This window comes from Myotis daubentonii, chromosome 2 (genome assembly GCF_963259705.1).
Source record: "Myotis daubentonii chromosome 2, mMyoDau2.1, whole genome shotgun sequence".
Classification (NCBI taxonomy): domain Eukaryota; kingdom Metazoa; phylum Chordata; class Mammalia; order Chiroptera; family Vespertilionidae; genus Myotis; species Myotis daubentonii.
The window spans coordinates 29648185-29673788 of record NC_081841.1 but is presented as its reverse complement, the minus strand read 5'-3'; positions in this window follow the sequence as shown (position 1 = coordinate 29673788).

Sequence of the window (25604 nt, the reverse complement as noted above, 5' to 3'; positions counted from 1 at the left end):
ATTGCCTGCGCTCTCTTCAACAAGCTCTAATTCTCACTTGAGTGGTGGTGGTGGTGGTGTGTGTGTGTAGAGGTTCTTCCTTGGGCATTGGTCTCAGCCTGAGGATCCTTGGAGGACATCTGGTCCTGTCCAAATGTCCACAAAGACTGTTAGGTCATGCCAAAAAAGGTCACTAAAAGTTGGTCCTCTCTACACATCTACATTCAGAAAATATCCCTGAGTACAGATACCCCATAATGCTTATTTATGGTTTTGATTTACAGGATTAATGCATAAAAGTACTATCATTTTTGCTTAAATAATTGTGTTGTGGCTGTAGTATTGTCAATACTAACTTTTCCTGCCTTGGTAGCCTAGCTGGTCACGTCTCATGGGGTTGTGTGGATAGGATGGCATGGACCACATGTTCCCATGGATGTTTTGGATGGGCCTAAATGTCTACTAGTCCTTGAGGAGTACAGGCTGCTCCAAATATCTGCTATTTCTATATTTTTAGAGTTCTCTTTACTTCTTCTAGCCAATTCTATGGGGCGTTATTTTTTTCCAGTTTCCTTCTATAGTTGATAACTCTTTTTAAAAAGAGATTTTTACCATTCAAAACCTGTGTAATTTCTTATTCCTGATTGGCCTCAACTGATATAATATGTATATAACTATAACTCATTCAACTTTATTGCTATATAATGTTCTGTAATATGACTGCCCCATGATTCCTTCATCCATTCTTTTGTTTAATGGACATATATGTTGCTATTTTTTCTATTAAAAATAATGCTCTTATGGTATACTAATATAAACATTTTTCCAGAATATTAAAGAATTTCTGGGAATATATATCTCTTATACTAGAAAAGGATAATTATTTACCAACATGATTTATAAATTAGCACTTTGACCAGCAGCAAATGAATGTTCAGTTGCTTTATATTTAACCAATAAATGGTATTGTCAAACATTCAGAAATAATATCTGTCAATACAATTGATCCAAAATGTTTTACTGAAATTTTAATCTTCATGATAACTAATGTCTCTCAGTTATTTTTATCTGCTTTAGAAGATCTATTTCTGTGTTTTACTCCATTTTTTATTGATTTGTTTGACTTTTATTATTGATTTGAATAAGTTCTTCACATATTCTGGTTATTAATTCCTTTTAAGTTATTTGTCCTATTAATAACTTTTCACTCTGTGATTTTTATTTTAATCTCTTTAGAACATGTTTCGATTGATAGAAAGTTTAATTTTAAAATAATAAAATTTATTAAAGATTTACTTTAAAGTTAATAAAGTTCAAAAAGTATTATTTTATACCTAGGGTCCTGTGCACAAATTTGTGCACCTTGAAAGGAACTGTGGGCCTCCAGGCTGCAGTGGGCACAGGAGCAGGTCTCAGCCCATCCTCTGAGCCCCCGCCCGGCCCCTTCCACCACAGCCCCTGGTACCCTGTCTGCTGGTAGCCCTGCTCCTGCTGCCACCACCACTCCCACACACTGAGGGCGCAAAGCAACTGGGGCCGGCACCAGCAGCCGGTGTAAGTGGGGCTGGTGTCCTCAGCGGGTGCAAGCAGCTGCTGCTGCCCCAATTGCCCCTCAGGGGCAGGGGGAGGTGAAGAAGCCCTCAGGGGCAATCAGGGACTGGCAGCTGCCTCTTGCACCCACTGACAGTCCCAAAGTGATCGGAACTGGCACCGGATGCCAGCACTGGATGCGAGCGGCAGCTCTGGCGCCAACTGCAGGTACGAGAGGGACTGGTGCCAGCAGTGGGTGCGAGTGGCTGCTCCAGTTCTGGCAGCGGATGTGAGTGGGGCCAGTGCCATCAGCGGGTGCCAACAGCGGCTGCTACCCCGATCTCCCCTCAGGAGCAGGGAAAGGTGGTGAAGCCCTGAGGGGTGATCGAGGCCGGCAGCCATCACTGGCACCCGCTGCCGACACCAAGAGATTGGGGCCTGCGCTGGGTGCTGGCAGAAGGGGCATGTGGAAGCTCTGGCACTGGCAGCAGGTACAAATGGGGCTGGCGCTGGCAGCGGGTGTGAGCGCCAGGTGGGCCGTGGCACAGGGGAGCAAAGAATTTTCAGTAACCAACAGGGGCTTGCGCCGATGACAGCGACCGGTGCCCCGCTGTTGTCTGGTGCCCCGCCTCACCTACTCCACCATCCCGACATGGCCAATGCCCACCATGTTCCACACTCTGCCACCTGCTCTCAACACCTGCCATGTTCTGCATGCGCCCCCTGGTGGTCAGCACACCTCATAGTGACAGGTTGTTTGGTTGTTCTGCAGTTCGGTCTATTTGCATATTAGGGTTTTATATATATAGATTGTATTTTCAGGGATTTTAAGTCACATAAATTGATTTCTTTTAATATATTCTTATTGATTTCAGAGAGGAAGTGTGAAGGAAAGAGATAGAAACATCAATGATGAAAGAGAATCCTTGATCCACTGCCTCTTGCATGCCCCACACTGGGGACTGAGCCTGCAACCAGGTGGGCATGTGCTGGGCATGTGCCCTGACTGGGAATTGAATCAGGATCTCTTGGTTCATAGGTCAACATTCAACCACTGAACAACACTTGACTGGCTATAAATTGATTGTTTTAAAGCTTATACTGCTTTTAGTGCTTGATATAAAGTGAAAACAACATTCAATTATTTTCCATATTGATCATAATTGTTTCAGCAGCAGATATTGTTTTTTCTTAATTTTCTACACTGGATTATAATGGAAGTTCTGTCATCAATACAATTTCCATATATTTATTGGTATACTCATTTTTCTTTTCTATTCTCTGATTTATTTATTATAACACCTATAATATAGTGTCTTAATTAAGCTTTGATTTTGAACGGTCAATAGGCATTCATTTCACTTTGGTCTAGGTATGTCTTATTTCCTTTTGATCATTTGCTCTTCAATATAAAAACATGAGTCTTTTTTCCATTTACATGAAAAATTTTTTTGGAATTTAGATACAAATTATAATGTATCTTGTTGAGCAATTTGTTGTTTGTTAGGGTACTAGATATGCTAAAGTACATGTTATAGATATGTAGGTTGTTCTGTAGTTGGAGAGTAAAAATTATTAAAACATTATTCATGTCTTGGTTTTCCTAAGTTTTTTTAAGGCTTATTTATTTTGAAGTATTCTCATAATTCCATTCTGCTGTTAACATAGGCATTCCCTTTTGTCTCCTCAAGAGTCTTTTCTTAAAAATAGCTTAACCCCTGCCCTGGCTGGTGTGCTCAGTGGTTAGAATGTCAGCCTGCACACCAGTGGGTTGTGGGTTCAATCCCCAGCCCAGGTTGGGGTTCGTGTGGGAGGCAACCAATTGAGCAACACATTGATGTCTCTTTCTCTCTCTCTCCCTCCCTCACTACCATTCTCTCTAAAATCAATGGAAAAATATCCCCGGGTGAGGATTAACAACAACAACAAAATAAAACAGCTTAAACGAAAATTAATATCATGTTCAGTTTTCACATGTTCTTGCTTGAAGACATTAACAACCTCCATAGGTTAAACAAAAAAGCTTACTGCACTCTACTTTGACTAATACTGCTGCTTGGAGAAGTATAGCAGAGCAACTCTTGGGGAAATTTGGAAAGTCAAAAATTAGACATTGATAAGTTCTATGAGGATTTATTCCAAAATATGTTTTGCCGAAATGCCTAGGATTTATTTTATTGCAGTCTCAGTGGAACAATGTTTCCTTATATAATTTCTTCACTGATTGAGTTCATCTGGTCCTTTGTACGCCTGGTAAGAGTTGAATCATGTATTTGGAGAACACACATAATTGGAGAATAGTAGATAAGCAATAAAAATGTTAGATGTGGGGGAAAATTTAAAATAAAATAAAACAACTATCATTTATACAGTAAACCATTGAATAAATTGTTTAGAGGAAATGTAAAGCTGGCATAAAATATAATTACAGTAAAATAGAAAGCGGGCATATAAGCATAAATAAAAAGCAAAGGACACCTTTTGCGGTAGAAGAATAAAATCAAGAATTATATACCCATATTATAACTTTTCATAAGATCATTGCAATTCACTATTCTTTTTTAAAAAATATATATTTTTTTATTGATTTTAGAGAGAGCAGAAGGGAGAGGGAGGCATAGAGACATAGATGAGAGAGACATCTATAGGCTGCTTCCTGCATGCCACCTACTGGGGGACTAGAACTGGTGACCTCTTGGTGGATGGGATGACACTGAACCAACTGAACCACACTGGTTGGGCACAATTCACTATTCTTTCTTTATTATTATTTAAGTAAACTCAATAGAATTTGTTAAAATAGCACAAACATTTTAGCAATATACTTTAAGGTGTGTGTGTGTGTGTGTGTGTGTTTGTTGTTATTGTTTGTAATTTAAATAGATATACATATGGAGTCTATTTTACATTGCATCATATTTATGAAAAAACAGTCCTTAAAAGTAGTTTTGTATTTCCCGATATATTTCATTATTGAAAAAGCTGTGCATCTCTGTTAATGAAATTAAAGTTATCGCATATTCTGTTCCATTTTGAGTGAAGTGGAATTTTATGTTATATATTCCTTTTGTGCGTGTGGCAGTAAAACCTTCATTTAAAACTTGGTTTGGAGATAGTTGATCTTAAGAGTGTTTTATGTGAACTAGTTTAAATCAGTTGTTGACTTGTCTGTTTAGTGTAAGTTATCTCAAGACCTGGATGTACTATGTCACCTTACAGATAGTTGGAAAAGTGAAGGAAGTTGAAGTAAAAGGGTAGAAAAATGTCATTGTAAGTAAAAAGCTAATTTGGTTAATGTGATTGCAGAATAGCTACAAGACATTAAAAAGTATAAATCCAATCAGTTACCAAGGTAAGTAGAATCACAAAAATAAAACCAGACTTATATGTCAGGCTAGGAATTTAGAAATTTATTTATTACACTATGTATAATACACTTCTTTTGTGAAGACATATATTAACTAAATAGGTAGAATTTAGCCAGGTACTTTTCTTAGGATATTTATTTAGCAATTTATAAGTTTAAATGTACTCCATTAGCTCCAAATACAGTGGAATAATACTCAATTAATATGACTTACGCTATACTAAAACCAAAAATGTAATGTTATATAAATTAATATACAACTAAACTCATTATAGGTAGTAGGGAAAGGGAAAGCAGGGTGTTTAATGTTACAACATATTGTCTTAATTTTCTTTAACATTTTCAAGTTACTTGGGAAGATGTAACCATTCCTTTCTTTCTGTGAACTTTGATGCAAATGCAAATAAAAATTTCAATAATAAGTATGTAGATTTCTTTGGGGATCTAATGCAAGTTAGGTATAACTATGAATACTTGAAACTTGATCATAGGTTCAAGTTCTAATAAGTGGTTTTAAGACTTTATTTTTCAAGAGCAGATTTAATTTTACAACAAAATTGAGAGGGAGGTATGAATATTTCCCATATATCCACTGTCTCAAGGAAATTCTGATATCTATATATTTCAAGAAATGTTATTTGTGCGATGTAATTTACTATTGCCTTATTAACAAATATTTAGTTCTCTAGTTTGATAAGAATTTATGTCATGTCAAATACAACTGAATGAAAATGTTCTCTATGTATTACATATGTGTGAAATTAACTATGCAGAAAAGTATGAACATTGAAAAATAGTAGTTCTGTTTGTTTCTACTGTGAAACGACCTTCTCAACTTATTACCATTAATTCTATGTTACCTTCTTTGATTTTAACTTATATTAATCCTATAAAGGTCATTGCATATTATTCTAGTCAACACACCATCTGTCTAGTCATAACTCAATTAAATAGCATACAGAGATCTGATTAAATTTCTGAGAAAATGTGATATAGTGAAAAATCCATGAGTTTGAGTGAAAAATATGTTACACTGACCTTCAGTTGAATTTTATGAGTATTTACTTAAGACTATAGACTTGTTGTGGAATACAGATATTACTAATCTGTGTTTTTTTACTTGAAGTAGCCCTATAGTTAATTGAGGACAACAGACTCATAAGCAGGTAATTTCAACATAGCATGTTAAGTGTTAAATATGAGTATAGGGCCATGGTCGGCAAACTGCGGCTCACAAGCCACATGCGGCTCTTTGGCCCCTTGAGTGTGGCTCTTCCACAAAATTACCACATGCGGGCGTGCAAGTACAGCGCGATTGAAACTTCATGGCCCATGCGCAGAAGTCAGTATTTTGTGGAAGAGCCACACTCATGGGGCCAAAGAGCCACATGTGGCTCACAAGCCGCACTTTGCCGAGCCGCAGTTTGCCAACTACTGGGGAAATTGAAAGTAGACACACATGAGTAATTATCTTGGTTCTGGTAAGGATTTCTAGAAGAGATGACATTCACCCAAAATTTAAAAAGTAAGGAATATTCATATTTTCCCATTTTATGCAATTTATTGTTATTTTTTTTCTATTCTTTAAAAGACAGATCTCTCCTACAGGAAAAAAAACACACAACAAACTGTAAATAAAAGTTTTTCTTATGTTGCAGTTAATGAGTTTGTAACATGATAAAGACTGATTATCTGCCTAGTGAGAGGCTATATTTTGTTTGGGATATGGAGAGTAAAAGATCATAATTTGGAAGCTTTTCTCTTCAGCATTTCTTTGAGTAATTGATGGAGCTGGACTGGGGGCAGCCAATGAATTGCTTGTTTCCCAACATATGGAGGTCAGGAATTTTATTCTGTCCCAGGAAATAAACTAAATTAAATTTTCATTTTACATTTTTATATACTTTCTTTTTTATATACAGCATTTTATCCGAGTTACCAGAAAAATGTGAATGAAGAGTTGTTCATAAGACCTTAAAGTTTTACTGCTTTGATTATGTTTTAGCCATATAGTAATCACTTTGTTTTCCCATATTTTATTTACATTGTTATAGAACTCTTGTCTTCTTTTTATTTACCTTACTGATATATTACCACCTGCCTCATAAATGCTCTTTCCATCTAAGAGATCCTTGTTTATTCATATAAAAAGGTATGTGTGCACCGGACTTGAAAATACTGAAAGCCCACAGAGGTGTTTTTCATGAAAATTACAGTCCTCTATTTTATTCTTTTCTACCTTCATTACTGCTTCTCAAAAAAAAAAAAAAAAAGAAAAAAAAAGCTGTTATTAGTTTTTAGTCCTTTTGATGCTTTCAATTTTCTATATCCATACTTAGAGTTTACATACACTATTTTCTTTATTGATTAAGGTATTACATATCTGTCCTTTTCCCCCCTCTGCTCCCCCCACCCTCTAATCATCCCCTCACCTTCACCTCCTGTTATCTGTGTCGATTGGTTAGGCTTATATGCATGCATACAAGTCCTTTGGTTGATCTCTCCCTTTTACCCCCACCCTCCTCTACCTTCCCTATGCGGTTTGAACACCTGACCGATGCTTCTCTCTTTCTGGATCTGTTTTTGTTCATCAGTTTATGTTGTTCATTATAATCTACAAATAAGTGAAATCATATGATATTTATCTTTCTCTGGCTGACTTACTTCGTTTAGCATAATGTTCTCCAGCTCCATCCATGCTGTTGCAAATGGTAGGAGTGCCTTCCTTTTTACCGCAGCACAGTATTCCGTTGTGTAGATGTACCACAGTTTTCTGTGGAGAACAGTATGGAGTTTCCTCAAAAAACTACAAATGAAACTTCCATTTGACCTAGTGATCCCACTTCTAGGAATATATCCCAAGAAACTAGAAACACCAATCAGAAAGGATATATACGCCCCTATGTTCGTAGCAGCCTAAGTGCCCATCAGCAGATGAGTGGATGATATATACTATTTTTAAAGTTTTGATAACTTATCATAGATGATGGTTAAGATCAAATTACTCTCCCATTCCCTTGTGTCCCACCTTTAGAAATGCATAGCCATTTGAATGCCTCTAGGGTACACCTATACTTTTAGGTGGAACTTCCACATCAATGTGCCATGATGATTTGCAGGTTTGCTAAGATATTGCTCTCATCACCTCGTGGACTTCCAGCTCATGCCTGAGGTAGCTAGTGTCCACAGAGAGATTTTCTCCAGCAGTGGGTTAGCCTCGTCCATTACATCACCATTACTGGCAGAGAGTGCTATGATGTGAAGAGGTTTCTAAATGCTGCTCTACATATTCTTCTTCATCAAATATATTCTTTTTGATTTCTACATTATCTTCTCACCTCCTGTCATCTCTAGTGTTTCTTCAATGTTGCCAAGTTTGCTAATACCTAACTTCTATTCTGTAAGCATAATGAAATATGCACTTTCTCTAGATCAATTCCATAAGTCTAAAATCATTAGCAGTGTTTACATCATTCAGAATAGCAAGCATCTTATTAATTTTTTGTGGAGGTAAGAAGTATCCTATGATTTTACAATTTTTCAAGTAGAGCTCATTCTCTCTCACCTTATTTTTCTCATTGCCTTCCATTTTATACTGCTGTGCTTCACTTTATAATATATTTAATTTCTTCAAACATATGTATGTTTATAATATCTGGGCATAACTTTGTTTCTCAATATAATATACCTGAATACTAGTGTCCCTTTGGAATACTAAAAATAATCACTACCAGGAAGGCAGAAAAGAAGGAATAGGAAGATAGAATGTAAGATGGTTCATTTAAGTTCAAATATATCAGCAATTACATTATATGGTGATTGGTTAAATTTCCTGGTTAAAAGATCATGAATTCAAAACAATAAATAATAAAATTTCACTCTGTTCTTTTTATAATAGACACACGTAAACATAAGTATTTAAAAGGTTGAGGTAAAAAATAAAGGAAGAATATGTACGATGCAAACAATAACACATTAACTCTGTTAAAGTGAAAAAAAAATCCAAATCCAAAGAATTTGCAAAAGCAGGAATTAAATTTAAGTAAAATTTGGATTTTAAGAGATTATTATGTATCAATGTAGATTTTTTCAACTGTAATTAATGTACCATTATGGTGGGAGATGTTGGTGATGGGGTAGGCTCAACATGTGTGGGGACAGGGAGTATATGGGAAACCTCTGTACCTTTCTCTAAATTTTGATTTGAACCTATAACTGCTCTAAAGATATATCTTAATAAAAAATAAAAAAGTGAGAGAAAATAAAAATTAAGTTAAAAGGTTTTACGAGTCCTGAACAGGGATAAATTTTAGTAATACAATTTACCTAATCAATAAATAAATTCATAATTATAATGACAAAGTTCAATATAATTTTATCAGTAATTGATTAATTTATCCAGCATACCAAAAAAAATCAGTAAACATATGGATGATTTATAAAACATGACTAACAAGTCTAACATAACTGTCATGTTTAGAATATTATAAGCCAAAAGCATATAGTTTATAATTATAGAGGACACAGATAATTTACCTAAAAGATCATTTCTTAAACATAAGAAAAATCTCAAAAAATTTTAAAGAATTGATATTTCCCAAAGTATATTTTCTGATCACAAAAAATTCAGCATAAATCATTTGATAATGATAAGGAGGCTTGTAGGATGTGGCTACAGCAGGGCTTAGAGGTAGATATACAACCTTAAATGCAGAAGAAATGAATAGCTGAAAAATTAATGATATCTACCAGGGGATTAGATAATACTCAAAGGCCATAGAGAGGAAAAAATTAAAGTAATAACAAATATGTGGTAATGAAGAATAAGTATCACTTTTATTTCTTAGTTTTCTCATTTGTATAAAAAAATAATAGTCCCTACCTCATAGAGTTTTCAGGAGGCTATGTGATATCTTACCACAGTACTTGGGGTACAGTATGTTCTTAAAACATGTAACATTTTTTATATCATTATGTAATTTTAAATCCTCTTTTCCATGACACTTGAGAATTCTGTGGTCAGAATTTGTTTAATTTGGGGGTAAGAAAATGAAAGGAAAATTTATTGAACTGCATGCTGTCTTTCAAATATGAGCTTATTTTAAATTTCTAAGCTTTTGCTCTTGCTGTTCTTTTTGTTGTTTGTTTTTTCCTGAATGCATTTAATGCCCTTGTCTGTTTAGCATCTGTTGCTAACTATTGAAACCAGGCTCAAAAACTACCTTTTCTATGTAATATTCCTGACCCTTTCCCCCAATTATATAAATATGTTCTCAATATATATTTATGAATGTAAAATTGACGGAATATCCTGAAGAAGTGGAAATAACTAGCAACAAACACAATTGCTAAAACATTACCATTGATTGCTCTTTGTATAATTTTATTTTCTTATGTTTTACATACTTTCTACTTTTCATATTTCAAATAAACAGCTTGTTTAGCTATTGTTGAATATTAAGTTGACATCTTTATTGGGCTATTCACAAAGACACCTGGATCTCTTTTCTTAGAAATTAAAACAAATTTACAACCCATCAATGTCTAGCAGGAGTTTAATTTGTTTCTCCAGCATTCATTAGCTCATTCTTTTGTAGGGTGAATTGTATCTTCTGTAGAAATTCCCATTAGAAAACAACTAAATAGACAATCAAAGTCAGAACAAATAATTGTATTTTTGCTTTAATTTATTCTCACATCTCACAAATACATGTGGTGATATTGTGGTTCATGCTTAATAAGCACCTAATTATGAATATACTGTGGTTTGTACAAGATAATGCAGATTATTTAAAGAATTAAGAAAAAGCACTTAAAAAGTTAAATGATGGTTTCATCTAATTAAAATAAAGTGCCATACTAATAATATGTTGAGACCATCAATGACCATGAAAAATATTAAAGGCATCTTATAGATAGACATGTCCCAATCCCATGATTCTACCAAAGCAAAAGTATTTTAGTTAAATGATAAGGAAGGCAAGCATTTTATTTTTTAGGCTTTTTATATGGAATTTAAAATGAGAACTTTAATTTAGTTGAGCTACATTTTTAGTAGACTTCTATCTCTTTTTACTCTGCAATGCTAAATAGATTTAATGATTCCTATTCTATCAAACACTGAAGGGAATTTAGAAAACATGGGATAAATAGGCTTCTTTGAATATTGGCTACTTGACAGAGTTTCTTTTTCCTGTCCTCTAATTGGAATGATTCTCCCAGATGAAATTTGCACCTTAAATATTTAAACAACATTGGCTTTTTAAAGGAAAATTATTAGATCAACAGATTAAAGACACTTTTATTGCTACAACTGAATTTCTGTCGTTATACATAAGTTAAAGTTATACTGCCTCCCATAGGTTTGTGTTTGCGTGATCTTTTATTTCTTCATTGTGATAGTAGTTGCATGACAGATGCATTTCTTAAAACTTTCAGAACTGTACACCAAAAATATATATACTGCAGTAAATGTTATCTTAATTCAAAATAAATAAAAGTAGAAGCTTTTCTGTTTATAATGACAAATCTAGGACTATATATTTGCCCTTCCACCATGCAAAAATCAAAAAAGGGACTAAATATAATAAAAATAACAGTTTTAATAATGAATAACAGTGCAAAGCAGCGATGCCTGAGAAAGGATCAGGGATTGTATTGGTTTTCATCCTAGAAGCATTTCCCTTCTGTAGTGCAGGAAGGGAATCCCAAACACAGTCCTGAAATCTTACCAAAGTTAGGATGTGTAGGTTTGGAAATGAAGTGTAGGTTTGGAAAGCTGAAGACACTGGAATTTCAGGAAGAGTACTAGAGAAGCAGAAGTTCCTCAGTAAAAACAGTTTCAATATTTAAATAATGGTTATGTTGAGTCTTTCTTTGAATGTTGAGCTGTACATGCATAGGGTAACCACCTAGAAGCCTGGATAAAGAATAACAAAGGGAGTGTAGACTGAGCAATTTCAGATTTCAGACAGGTTTGTAAGGTACTTAAGCTTCAGACATAGTGGAGAAAGCTGTATTAATAATTGTCCAAAATGAATGTCCTGCACTTTTTCATGCACAAAATGTCACATTCAATCAGAGAACAATCAGAGACTACCTCTGATCCAGAATAAAGCCCTTCATTTTTTTTTGTAAAGAAAGGCAATGAAGTGGAAAGCTAAGACTCCAAAATGTCTCCCATTTGATAACTCATATTTTTTATGCCAGTGATGAATATAAACTTTTAGGAAGTAGCCATGTGTCAATATTTCTACTTTTTCCAGAATATAAAATAAAAAATGAAATTTAAAAAGATGAATTAATACTCAGCATAATTTCACTTGCCTTGGCTCAATTTAAACAGAAAAAAAAATTAAAAAACACTGCAAATATTTCATTAACAAGGTGAGATAAGAATGGTAGGATGTTAGTTTAGAAAATTTACCATTTTAATTTTTAATTTCCTATGACACTGAAATATTTTATTATTTCTCAAATAGCAAAATATAATAAAGCACAGAATCTTGGGAGTGGAAAATAATTACTGATCATTTGATCCAAATTCCTCCTGAACACATGAATCTCTTTTCTAACAGTAATAAAGAACTGATGATCTCAGTAGACTTGTCATTCCATAAGTGAATTGTTCTATTACATGGTTAGGCATTGAGCAGAAAGATATCTCCCTTGCCCTCTTAAAAATTGACTCTAATAAATATTTGTGTTTTATAGAAATATAGGCCAAATTTCACTCTGTTAACAAATGACTTCCCTTAAAATCTTTGGAGGTAATTGTCATAGCTGCTCTACTCTCATATTTTCTTGTCTGTAGGATAAACGCTTCTGGTTTCTTCAACAGATCCTCAGTTAATACAATCATCTGAAATTCTTGTAACTTCTTTTTGGACATATTTAATCCAAGAACAATTAGAGGGGATGGGAAATATGACTCCATAGATCACTCATGCTCTGCTCCCTTGAAAGCCTAGAGGGCTCCCTACCCTTCCCTTTGTCTTTGCCCATGGATTCAGAAATTTAAGTTCTCAAGCAACTAAGAAAGGGGGCAGTTTTTGTTCTACTTTTACAGATTTTTGAGGCAATAAGACCAAAATTTACTTATTTTTTTTATCACTCCCACTTTTTTCTCATAGTCATTTACCATGAGCAATTAAAAAGACAAATTCTGATATGGTAAGGGAAGGTTGATTGAGCTGCAAATTATTCTTGAAAGTTCGGGAACAAGTAAAATAAACAGAAGCAGACCAGTTGAAAAATGATACTTATATATGGCGTTGAGATTGTGGTGCTTTGTATGTTAAATGTTTGCACAGTGTCAGCTAAACAATGGATTGTGAGAAGTGAGAACCATAAGAGCTGCGCTAGATCGAGCTTGTGTATGAACTGGTAAGTGTTTTAGGAACTATGTCCATCAAAGTTCACATTTCACTCTAAGCAACAAGGAGAAACCAGGTGGCAGCATCCACTTTGCCTGGATATTCCTTTAGTTTAATCATCCAGTTAATTAGGTACATTTTCTGTTTTACACATTCCTGCAGGTGACCATGTTGCTAGACTTTCTATGACTAAATAATCAGTTTTGCCAGCCTCTGGTTTCTAGAAACATTTTTATCACTTTCTTTTAAGCCCCCCCGGGCAGCCTCTTCAAAGTCCATTAGGCTTCTGGTCAAGGCACATTAGTATTTCACTCTCTCATTAAGAGTCCTTTCAGATTCTTTTTATTTTCTGATGATAAAATCACCAGAAATCCCCACCATCGTTATTTGTTGCTACAATTCTCCACATCCACTTTCCCTTGATCTGAATTAGTTAGTTATTGCTGAGTAATATATTAACACTGAGTGTTGCAGGTTGAAACAATAAAAATATAGTATTTGACGCATTGTTTTGGTAAGTCAGGAATCCAGTGATAGCGTTTCTGGGAGGTTTCAGTTCAGCGTCTCTCATGAGGTTGTAGCCAACATGTTGTTTAGACTGTGGTTATCAGGAAGCTCAACTGGGGCTGGAGTGTCTGATTCCAGCGTGGACCAGCTGTATGGCCATTAGCAAGGTCTTTCAGATTCTCACCACATGGACTCCACCATAAGTTCCTTGAATAGTTTTATGTCTTTTTATCTGATCCCCTAGATCAAGTTTTCCAGAAGCGAACAAGGTAGAAATCACAATTTCTTGTTGACCTAGCCTTAGAAATCACACACCATCATTCCTACAAAATCACACTGGTTGCCTAGGTCAGTCCTGTTTAATGAGAAAAAAGCATCAAGGCATAAATACAAAAAGGAAAGAATAATTTAAAACCATGTTTAAATTTAAATTCTTTATTTTGTAATGTATTACATGAGTCTCCTTTTTCTCCCATTGACCTCTCCCCGGCCGCCCTCAACCCCCAGCACATGCCCTCACTGTCTCCCCTTCCCCGCACCGTCTGTGTCCATTGGTTATGTTCTTATCCCCTCACCCCTCACCCCTCGCCTTCCCTCATAGGTTGGACAATCTATTCAATGCTTCTATGACTCTGATTTTATATTTGTTCATCAGTTTATGTTAAAACCATTTTTGAGTTAATTTTTTGGGGATGACTTGGTTAATAAGAATATATAGGTTTTAAGTGCACATTTCTATAACACATGATCTGTATATTGCACTGTGTGCCCACCAACCAATGTCAATCATCTTCTCTCACCATATAGTTGACCCTTTTTATCCTTTACTATCCCCCCACCCTTCTTCCTTCTGGTGACCACCATACAATAAAACCATTTTGATGCTAGCTTTCACACACTGCTATACTATCTCTATCTTATTCCCTTTCATCTTCATTGAGGTAAACTTGACAAATAAAATTATAAGTTATTTAAAGTGCATAATGTGATAATTTGTTAGATGTATATATTGTGAAAGATTTCTCCCCATGGTGTTAATTCACTATCTCTTGTTCAGTGCCTGACAACAGTCACTTCATATAATTTGTCAAATTTTCAAGTTGCTTACAATGGGAAGGTAAATTCCACAGGATTTATTCCTTCATGGGTGGAAGTGGAGCAAACAGGTACATCGGAATATAGAAAGCAGGAATTTTGGACTCAAACTTTTGAAATTCTGAACAAGCCTCCAAGGGAGCATGTTTAAATATTCTTGAATCTCTATCGGTAGTCCCTGTACAATGTTTGACCTCAGTATATAAGTTTTGGAGTCAGCAGCATATACATGGCTTTTAAATTTGTGGGGCTAAATGAGAGCATCCAGGAAAACAAAGAGATCCGATGACTGAGCTCCAGGGCATTTCAAAATTTAGCACTTATGAATGAGAAAATTCCAGGAGGATCCTGAGAAGTAGCAACTGGTGAGATAGGAAGGAAAGAAGTCCTTAATGTGTAGTCCACATAAATGGAAGAGAATATTTAAGAAAGAAAAGTAATGAACTGGGACAAATACTGACAAGATGAGGTTTGAGAACTGGCTATTGGATTTTAGAAGCAGACTCAAAGTAATCTTTTTACCCCAAAACTGGTATTAGAAACACACATAAAAATACTTGCTGATTGATTCAAAGGTGCTGCTTAGTTGCACAGTTTAATAGGTTGCTTTCCTTTTTCCTTTCCTTATAATTTCTCATTAAGGAATTGTGCTTGCTGCCACAGTCCTCTAAACACCTTTTGAATCCAAGTGCTAACCTGTGGAGTCCATCTGCTGTCGCAGCTCCGTGGTGCTAAAGTGAAGCTGGCAGGAGAACTAACAACCAGAGAGGCATAGCCTGTGTAATGTGCTTTTCTTCTGCTCTGGCAAAAATAGAACCTCAACTTTGGCAGGAAATGAAGAAACTTTGCATTTTGGTTAGCGTTTGTGCTTCTTACCTCAAAATATAAAGTGGGGCACCCCCAGGTATCTGTTGGAGAATCACATAGTTTGCAGCACTGGCAGTATTTTTATTTTTTTTTTTTAGTGCTTTACTTAGAAATAAGGAAGGATTGAATCTGAGATGATTATGCCTTGTAATATCATTAAAGCAAGTGGCTCACTCTTATGTGAAAAACATGCATAGATGACTATCAAAACAATGCAAACATATTTGAGTGTACAATTTGGGAGAATGTGAAATAACATTTAAATGAACAAAAATTTTTTTTTTCTTATATCAATCAAGATATATGGAATTTCAAGTGAATTTTTCAAACAACTATGATATAGTTTTAAGTGCTAATAAAATAATTTTCAGAAATTCTTGTTCAAAATGTCATATATCTGGAAGCCCCTAATACAGTTTTTCAAAGATTATATATATATATATATATATATATATATATATATATATATATATATATAAACTATGTATGAATTAAATAAGAAAATGACAGAAACTCATGGTTTTAGTTCATACTAAGATTTACAGACAATGTGGCATCAAAATGTAGATAGGAATCTCTAGTAACTAAGACAAAGGAGCCAATCAGAGAAAAGTCACCTTTACTTTGACAGATAATCATTTCATGGCTTCTTCTCATAGACTACAAATTCCTCTGAATAAAAGTGCACATCATACTTTGTTTTTTCATAGATTTCTTTTTAGGGAATAAAAAAACTGTACATCTCTTACTATTTTCTCCAGTTTTCCTCAGAAAATCAGGGCTTATATTAAATCAAAAGCAGATAGCACTCACTATTATATAGTTCTTTATCAAAAATTGAGATCAATATGTTTGAGAATAAAATATATATATAGGGTATGCCCAAAAATGTATATACAGTTTTAAGAATTATTGATTCCAATGGGTTTAATCTGAAAAGAATCAATCAAATTATCATTTGTTAAGTGTGTATATATTTTGGGGGAATATATATATACTAGGGGCCCGGTGCACGAAATTCGTGCACTGGGTGTGTGTGTGGGGGGGGAGTGTCCCTCAGCCCAGCCTGCCCCCTCTCACATACTGGGAGCCCTCAGGCGTTGACCCCCATCACCCTCCAATCGCAGGATTGGCCCCTTGCCCAGGCCTGACGCCTCTGGCTGAGGCGTCAGGCCCGGGCAGCGGGGACCCGCAGCTGCAGCGGCCCCGCGATCATGGGCTTTGCTTTAGGCCCAGGCAAGGGACCCCTAGCTCCTGGGACTGCCAGCTTCGACCGTGCCCAGCTCCCATCGCTGGCTCCACCCCTACTTCCTGCTATCACTGGCCAGGGCGGAAAAGGCACCTGATTCTCCGATCATGCCCCCCAGCTCTTAGCTCCCCCCTGGGTTTCCGATCCCTGCTTTCCCTTTTGCCTCCCTGCATTGTGCCTACATATGCAAATTTACCGCCATCTTGTTGGCAGTTAACTGCCAATCTTAGTTGGCAGTTAACTGCCAATCTTAGTTGGCAGTTAATTTGCATATAGCCCTGATTAGCCAATGAAAAGGGTAGCTCGTATGCCAATTACCATTTTTCTCTTTTATTAGTGTTGATTTGTTCTTCCCATTGATGGTTCTGATTATTTAATATTCTGGAGTTTGCTTATACATATAATTTGTGGTGGAATAACTACCTCAATTTAAATTCTTCTATATATCTAGTTCAAAAGTTCTCTTTTATGCAATTAACATGTTAATCTGAGTGGTAGTCAGAATACTGGCCCATGCCATCATTTTTCTTTATTCTGACATAGATTGCAAATTTTAAAAATTGTCTTTGAAAGAAGTGGTATTGCAGCACAATATATTCTGGAAGTTATAGGTTCACCAGAGAAAACTATAAGAGCTCTAGAGGAAGTTGTAGTTTTTCATATATTCAATCAAATCAGTTTAAAACAGAAACAGAGAGGACTGACCAAGAAGACCTTCATTATAGTAGAGGTGTTCTAAGTGGACGTCTTCTACAAGACTGGACGTGGTCTGAGATCTGTGCACATCAAGCTGCTATTCAGAGGATGATCCAAGAAGAGGATTAGTTCTGCACTGAAGGTCAACAGACAGCAACACAGACCATGCATCCTGCATGTTGACTAATGCTTGGCGAGAAAAGAACTTGTCCAACAACAAATAAAAGTGCAGCCCTAGTAAAGTTTTGCATTATCAGCATCTTGAAGAATGAGAGGAAGAATATTCCTCTGAATTATAACTTGTGCATGATCTAGAAGAAAATTTCTAAAAGGAGTTTGACAACCTTAAAGTATGCAGAAAGACATGTATGCTACAGTAACATAATGCTTATAGCTACATTAGGTAGTTGCATGATATGAAAGGGATTCAGATAAGGTAAAACAAGACTACATTAGAATCTACATTAGGAGTTGTTAAAAGAAAATAAAAAGCTTTATAATATTAGTAGTGCAGGTAATATAAAGAACTTGAGAGCCCATTCAAGGTTGCAGATAGAAATGATTGAGAAAAAATGATGAGATTAAATGTATTGACTGTAGAGGAAAGTTAATATAGTAACTATATGTGGTGATCGATGTTTCTAAGAGGTCAGAAAAAAAATGAATAGCATCAATAGTCAAATCTGTTTCTTATGCTTCTTAACTAAGTTTTTACATTTTTAAACCTTTTAGTTTTTTTTTTCCTGTTTATTCTACTTTCCTGGGTTACTAGTCCTATTATATAGAGGCCAAATTATTTTGCTTCCTTCTAACAATAGTATAAACGTTCTGTCTAAATAATTTAGTAGATACTTTTTTTTTGAGTTGCTTAACTTCCAAATCTTCATAATCTATGACATTGTCCTTCAAATTATAGATATGTTTTCCATATATGTTTTGTTTTTGATTGTTTCTCTGTTATTTATTTTGCAATGCATAAACATCTGCTGAGAATTACCAACTATCCAGAGATAACCTAAGTAGCTATATCTTACATTGAGTTCTTATGTTCATGAATTTATATGTATGTGTGTTTACTTAAATAACTTTTATATCTGTTTTATGAACATTTTCTTGGGAAGATCATGTTCATTTGAACAACTTTTGACATTTATAAAAGTGGTTATAAAATTATTTATTTCACATATGCAAATGATACAGTATCTATCCCAATGCTAATTAATTTTCTCATTAATAAAATTTATTCAGTCATGGTTTTTATTCTTCATTCATATTACAAAACGGACCGACTTTATAACTTTGTATATTATTTGTTTTAATAGCTTTCTTCACTTCATTTATTTATCTACTAGAATTTCTTACTTTTTACTTTTTCTGCTTTCATTCTGGCAAAGAATTTGTGACTTAAAGGGTTGGTCCATTCTTGATACATCTCTCCACATTTCTTTTAACCCAGGTAATTAGTGGGGTTTAGGTATATTTGATTCCTTTTTTAAAAAGAGAGAGATAATTAGAGAATCTATGATGGATATCCATCTCTACTCTAGTCCCATCTGTGGTGCATTTGTCTGAAATCCTTTTCAATAACAGGTTTTTAATAGTTTAGTTCCTTAACAAATACGATAGATGCAGATTTCCTGTACTTGTGTATTTACTTCTTTCATAATTGTGTATGCATGTGATTGTGGTGAGAGGAGACCCATTGGCAAAGTAAAGGAGATCAAATGGGTCTCTTTATTTTGGGAAATCATCACCCATTTTTTTATGAAAAATTTTTGTTTTTTTTACTGAGTTAATCGAATCAATTTTTCTTATTTATTATGTTAAAATGTGTTAGTTTCATTAAAATTTTAGTTTTATATTTCAAAGTGCTTCAAATTGCAGAGCTAATTACAAAAACTATTTTAAATGTTCTCTTTTCCTGTTAAGAAGTAGGTTAGATTATCTAATAGTATTGTGCCTAGGTTACATACTGTGGCGAATCATATAATGATAGATTCTCAGGCTGACAAAATGCTTATATTTTTACTTTTAATTAAAGTATTTTAGTGGGCGGTTTAAAATCCTGTTTCGCAGTTATTATGACATTGAACAAGTTATTAAGTCCCTTGTTATTTTAGTTTTCTTTAAAGTGAAAAAGCAACCCTAACTTGTTTGGCTCAGTGGATAGAGCGTCGGCCTGCGGACCGAAGGGTCCCAGGTTTGATTCCAGTCAAGGGCAGGTACCTTGGTTGCGGGCACATCCCCAGTAGGGAGTGTGCAGCAGGCAGCTGATCGATGTTTCTCTCTTATTGATGTTTCTAACTCTCTATCCCTCTCCCTTTCTCTCTGTAAAAAATCAATAAAATATATTAAAAAAATAAAGTGTAAAAGCAATAATTTCTATTGCATAGGATTTCTTATAAGATTAAATGAGATGACATAATATTCTCAGAAAACTCAAATAATGTTTTTTTATTGTCTGCCCTTTAAAGGTTCTGCTTTAGAGAAAAGCAAAGTCTAGAGTCTTAATAGAGGTTGCGATTATATTCTCTGTGTTCCTGAGCACATCCCTGTCCTTTTCCCACCTTAGTTGTTCTGTAAAATAGTTTATTATTTTTGTGCTAAAAAGGTAGAGTGGAGTGGTTGTGACAAGCAAAAGCTAAAATACTTACTCTCTGGTCTGTACAGAAAATATTTGCTGAACCTTGAACTAAACTCATCTTTTAATGCTGTATACATAAGTGCTGTGACCTTAAGAAAAAACCTAAAACAAAACAAAACAAGGATTACAAAAATAATAGAAGTAAATTTGACTTTTCCTTCTGAGGTTGGGAGAGAGGGGTGGTGATCACTGTGTGACCCAGGAGGGGCTTCTGCACCTCTGCTGATGTCCTATTATTTTCGATCTGTGTTAAGTGGTTGTGGTATGTGCATCCACTTCACACATGTCCACTGTCCTGTTTGTGGATTTACGCGTGTTTTAATATGCTTTATAATTACGTATCTTTGACATGGTTTACAGGAAAACAAAAGCAACAACAATAAAAAAAAACAAACAAAACAAAACCAACAATAGGCTAGAACTTTTTACAAACACACAACTGTGAATTTTATTTGTTATTGATTTTCCTGATCCCACCATCCAAATTTTGCAATTTCCTAATGGTCAAAAAGAGAAATCACTTCCAATTGATGCCCTAACTTCTCATCCAATAAATCAGATGCATAACAAAACTTCAAGTACTTTGCAATTTACTATAGATATTTATATTTAATAAAGTCCCTTAAAGTCTTCTGTTCATTTACTTCTCTTGGACTCTGCCTAGAAAATACAAATAAATGTCAGTAAAATCTTTGTTGGACTAACAAAGAAAGCAGCAGTTACTTCTTTCTTGTCCAAACAGTAGGATTTTAAAAGCAGATCAGACATATCCACAGAACTCTGGTACTTCCTTTTTCTCATTTGCTAAATAGGGTTAAATAAAGCTAACTAAATGTATAAAGTGATTTATTAATAGACATTATAACACAGTCTCTAAGAACTGTATGCAAGAAGGCCAACTTTATAGAGTTCTTCCAGAAATGTAAGCTTCCCCGTTGCATGCATATTTTTATCTGAGCCACTCGTGTGGCATTAGGAAGACATGCTGGGTTAACATGGAGCCTGTTCCAAGTTTGGCGTTCACTGAAGTTCCCAAGTTTTGTGGGAATGCTACCGTGCTGGTTCAGGACTCCAGAACTTACATTTCTCCAGATGGAGTGTTGTTAATATTCTGGATTTGTGGCAATGCACTATTTTGCAACAGATAAAATGAAGCAGTAAAAAGTAAGTTTGTTTGCCATATGGCTGTTTATTTCTGTGTGCAGAGCCTAACTGTGAAATATATGGCTCCTCAGTATGGGACAGCCACGCATTCACATCGACACACCTGCTTTAGCACAAAGGACCCTTCTTTCAGGTGACAGGAAAATCACGGTGTCATGATTTGAAGCCGTTTTCCCATCATTTATGAGACTGTGGGGAGCAGTCTGGCTTACAAGACATGGAAAATGAGATTATATACTGGTGGCTTTTACCCTTTCAAATATATATATTATTTAAATGACAAAGAGCTGTTTTAAGCAAGGAAAAGAATATGACAGATAGGAATATGATTGTTAATACTGAGAGGGAGACTTGTGTTCCAATTCTACCTGTGACAATGATTTCTAGGTAGCCTTGGGCAGGGAATGACATTTCTCTACCTAATCTAGTCTAGCTTTATAATTGAAATTTAAATAATAGAATCACGAAGTTTTCGATTTCTTAAAATTTGATCAAGGTTTTGCTTCAGGAAAAATACAATAAGGATACTAAGAAGCTACAACTTCTTTCCAGCAAAAGAAACAACTTCTGTTTCTAATCAGTACAGTGTTGCTTTCAGGGTCAGAGGTCAACCTGTTCTCCGGAACTTGCTTTCTCTGTTCCTACTGGAAAGTCAGAGAAAGAGTGACCCCTTACATACCTACAGAGGATTTTGAAGTGCTGCTCTCAGGCTATTATAAGAGGCAAAGAATCTCTGCAAGGATAAATACTCTCTGTTCAGCTCTCAGCTCAACACTCTCATACCTACTCTATCAAGCCTATAAACTCTTCTCTGATAAAACCATTTAGATTTGATGGTGAATTTCAGTATTTTACTTATGTCTTCCATCAGTACTTTCATAGAAACACTGTGCTTTATAACATAATTGTTACAATTACAAGATTTCAACCTCAATATTTTTTTATTATTTTTCTTTTTTAAGGTATGACATATGTGTTCTTATCGCTCCAATGCCACCAAAACCCCTCCACTCATGCCTTCACCCCCACTGGTGTCTGTGTCCATCTGTTAGGCTTATATGCATGCATACAAGTCCTTTGGTTGATCTCTCCCCCTTATCCCTCCCCTGCCCTACCTTCCCTCTGAGGTTTGATGGTCTGAGCGATGCTTCTCTGTCTCCGGATCTGTTTTTGTTAATCAGTTTATGTTGTTCATTATATTCCACAAATGAGTGAGATCATGGGATATTTATCTTTCTCTGACTGGCTTATTTTGCTTAGCATAATGCTTTCCAGTTCCATCCATGCTGTTGCAAATGGTAAGAATTCCTTCTTTTTTACTGCAGCGTAGTATTCCATTGTGTAGATGTATCACAGTTTTCTAATCCACTCATCTGCTGATGGGCATTTAGGCTGTTTCCAAATCTTAGCTATGGTAAATTGTGCTCTATGAACATAGGGGTGCATATATCCTTTCTGATTGGTGTTTCTAGTTTCTGGGATATATTCCTAGAAGTGGGTTGACTCGGTCAAATGGAAGTTCCATGTTTAGTTTTTGGAGGAAACACCATACTGTTTTCCACAGTGGCTGCACTAGTCTGCATTCCCACCAGCAGTGCACAAGGTTCCTTTTTCTCCGCATCCTGGCCAGCACTTGTCATTTGTTGATGATAACCATTCTGACAGGTGTGAGATGGTACCTCATTGTCATTTTGATTTGCATCTCTCGGATGTGTGAGGATGTTTTCATATGTCTCTTGGCCTTCCTTATGTCCTCTTTCAAAAAGTATCTATTTAGGTCCATTGCCCTTAGTGTTTTATTTTTCATTTATTTATTTTTAAATATATTTGTATTGATTTCAGAGAGGAAGGAAGAGGGAGGGAGAGATAGAAACAATGAGAGAGAAGCATTGATGGGCTGCCTCCTGCATGACACCTACTGGGGATCGAGCTCACAAGCCGGGCATGTGCCCTTGACCAGAATCCAACCTGGGACTCTTCAGTCCATAGGCTGATGCTCCATCTACTGAGCCAAGCCTGCTAGGGCTCAACCTCGACATCTAAAACAACACATCCACATGTATCAGTTACTTGTGTGCATATTATAAAACCTTGAGATATTTAAATAGTCATTGAATTTATGAAGTTAAATATCAACATATATTAAATACTATTTATAACCAAAGATAGGTATGTACTCCATATATTAGAAATATACAATCTCTTTATCTAGTTGGAGAAACATAATTAATGCATGAAAACAACTTTGTTCTATGAAATATACATATATGCTTATAAAAGTAAGATATATTTGTCTCTTTTTTACTGTTATTCATGTTTTCTCCAATTCTGGGGTAATTTATATTTTCCTTTACAATATTTTCAATATCTGCCAACTCCAAAGTCCATTTTTTTCAAGCCCCATCATCAGAAACCTCATCAATGTGAGCATCTCTGAAAATTTTGGACTTTAAATGCCAAATTCTGTGGTGCAAGTGTCTTACTAAAGCATTTAGTGTATGTACTATTTCCTGCTTTCCCCATTTTTTTCAAGCCCCATCATCAGAAACCTCATCAATGTGAGCATCTCTGAAAATTTTGGACTTTAAATGCCAAATTCTGTGGCGCAAGTGTCTTACTAAAGCATTTAGTGTATGTACTATTTCCTGCTTTCCAGGTCTGATCAGCATGATCTCATCACAGTCAGTGTGAAGTTCTGTATCGATTAGTTCCCAAGGCTGCCATGAACCAAGTACCATACACTTGGTGGCTTAACACAATAGGAATGCATTCTTTCATAGTTTTGACAGCTAAAAGTCAAGGTTTCAGCAGGACTTGCCCCTTTTGTAGGCTCTGAAGAAGAGTCTGTTCTATGCAGCTCTCCTAGCTTCAGGTGAGGGTGGGCAATCCTCGGCATTCCGTGGCTGGTAGGTGCATCCAGTCTCGGCCTCTAGCTTTACATGTTCTGTCTGTGTCTCTGTCCTCCCATGCCATGGTGGTCCTCTTATAAAGACACCAGTATTACTAAATCAGCGCCCACCAGACTTCAGTGTGACCTCATCTTAAATAATTACAACGGCCATGTGCCTCTTCCCAATGAAGATAACATTCTGAGGTGCTGGGAGGTAGGACCTCCGCATACCGTTTTTTGAAAGACACAGTTCAACCTGTAACAGACATATATTCAGATACATCCACATAGTATTACATCCGAGAGCAGGAATTCTGGTGAAACATTGAGTGAGCCATTGAAGTTACAATGTTGATCCTACCGATTGAACACATTTCCTCTGATCCTACTTGATAATTGGCTTTTAAAATTACTTTTGCTAAGTGGATGGATAAATAAATTTGCTCCAATAACTCATTCACTTCCTCATTTAATTTTATGTTGATGCTTCAATCATTGTCAAGGATCTATGGCCTTTTTTTTTTCACCTTTGAACAAACTGAATTCACAGCAAAAGTTGCTTCTTGTAGTAAGGTAAGTGCACACATTTGTTGCAGAGAGAGGAATCGCTTCTTCTAGGAAGCAGAGTACTACTGATAATTTATTTCACATTTTTCTTTCATTATTGTAATCGACAGATATTTAAACAACTGTGATACTACAATCATTGGGCTGCACACGGAAAATATAAAGTAGCGATTATGCTCATGAACAGTATTGGTTAACTTTGTTATCTGGCTTAGTCTTAACCATCCTATAAGTTGTGTCTTTCACAGCCCTCATCTCTATATTATTATTGATAGTTTGGTTTAATTGTTTTCTATACTCTGTGAAATTCAAACAGTTGAGTATAACCATCCAGATCATGTTCATTAAATGCAGGAGAACGTTTACATTTCTCCCAGTGGTATTCATCATGAGGCATATTTTCTATTCTTAACTTTTATCTACTTATTTATTTTTTAATAACCTCAATGACTCCATGTCTCACTTGGGCTTTCAAACTTAAAATTGCATGTAGGAAAAACTTGCTTATATATTATATAATAATGACAATCAAAATTTCTAAATGCAGAACACTGGTTCACAGCTTACCTAAAAGGTTAAGTAATGTCTATGGATTTCGGCTGATAAAACTTCGCAGTGTCTCTTGGAAAATAACGTTGAAAACAAAATCTTACCAGAAGCCCTAAAGTACAAAT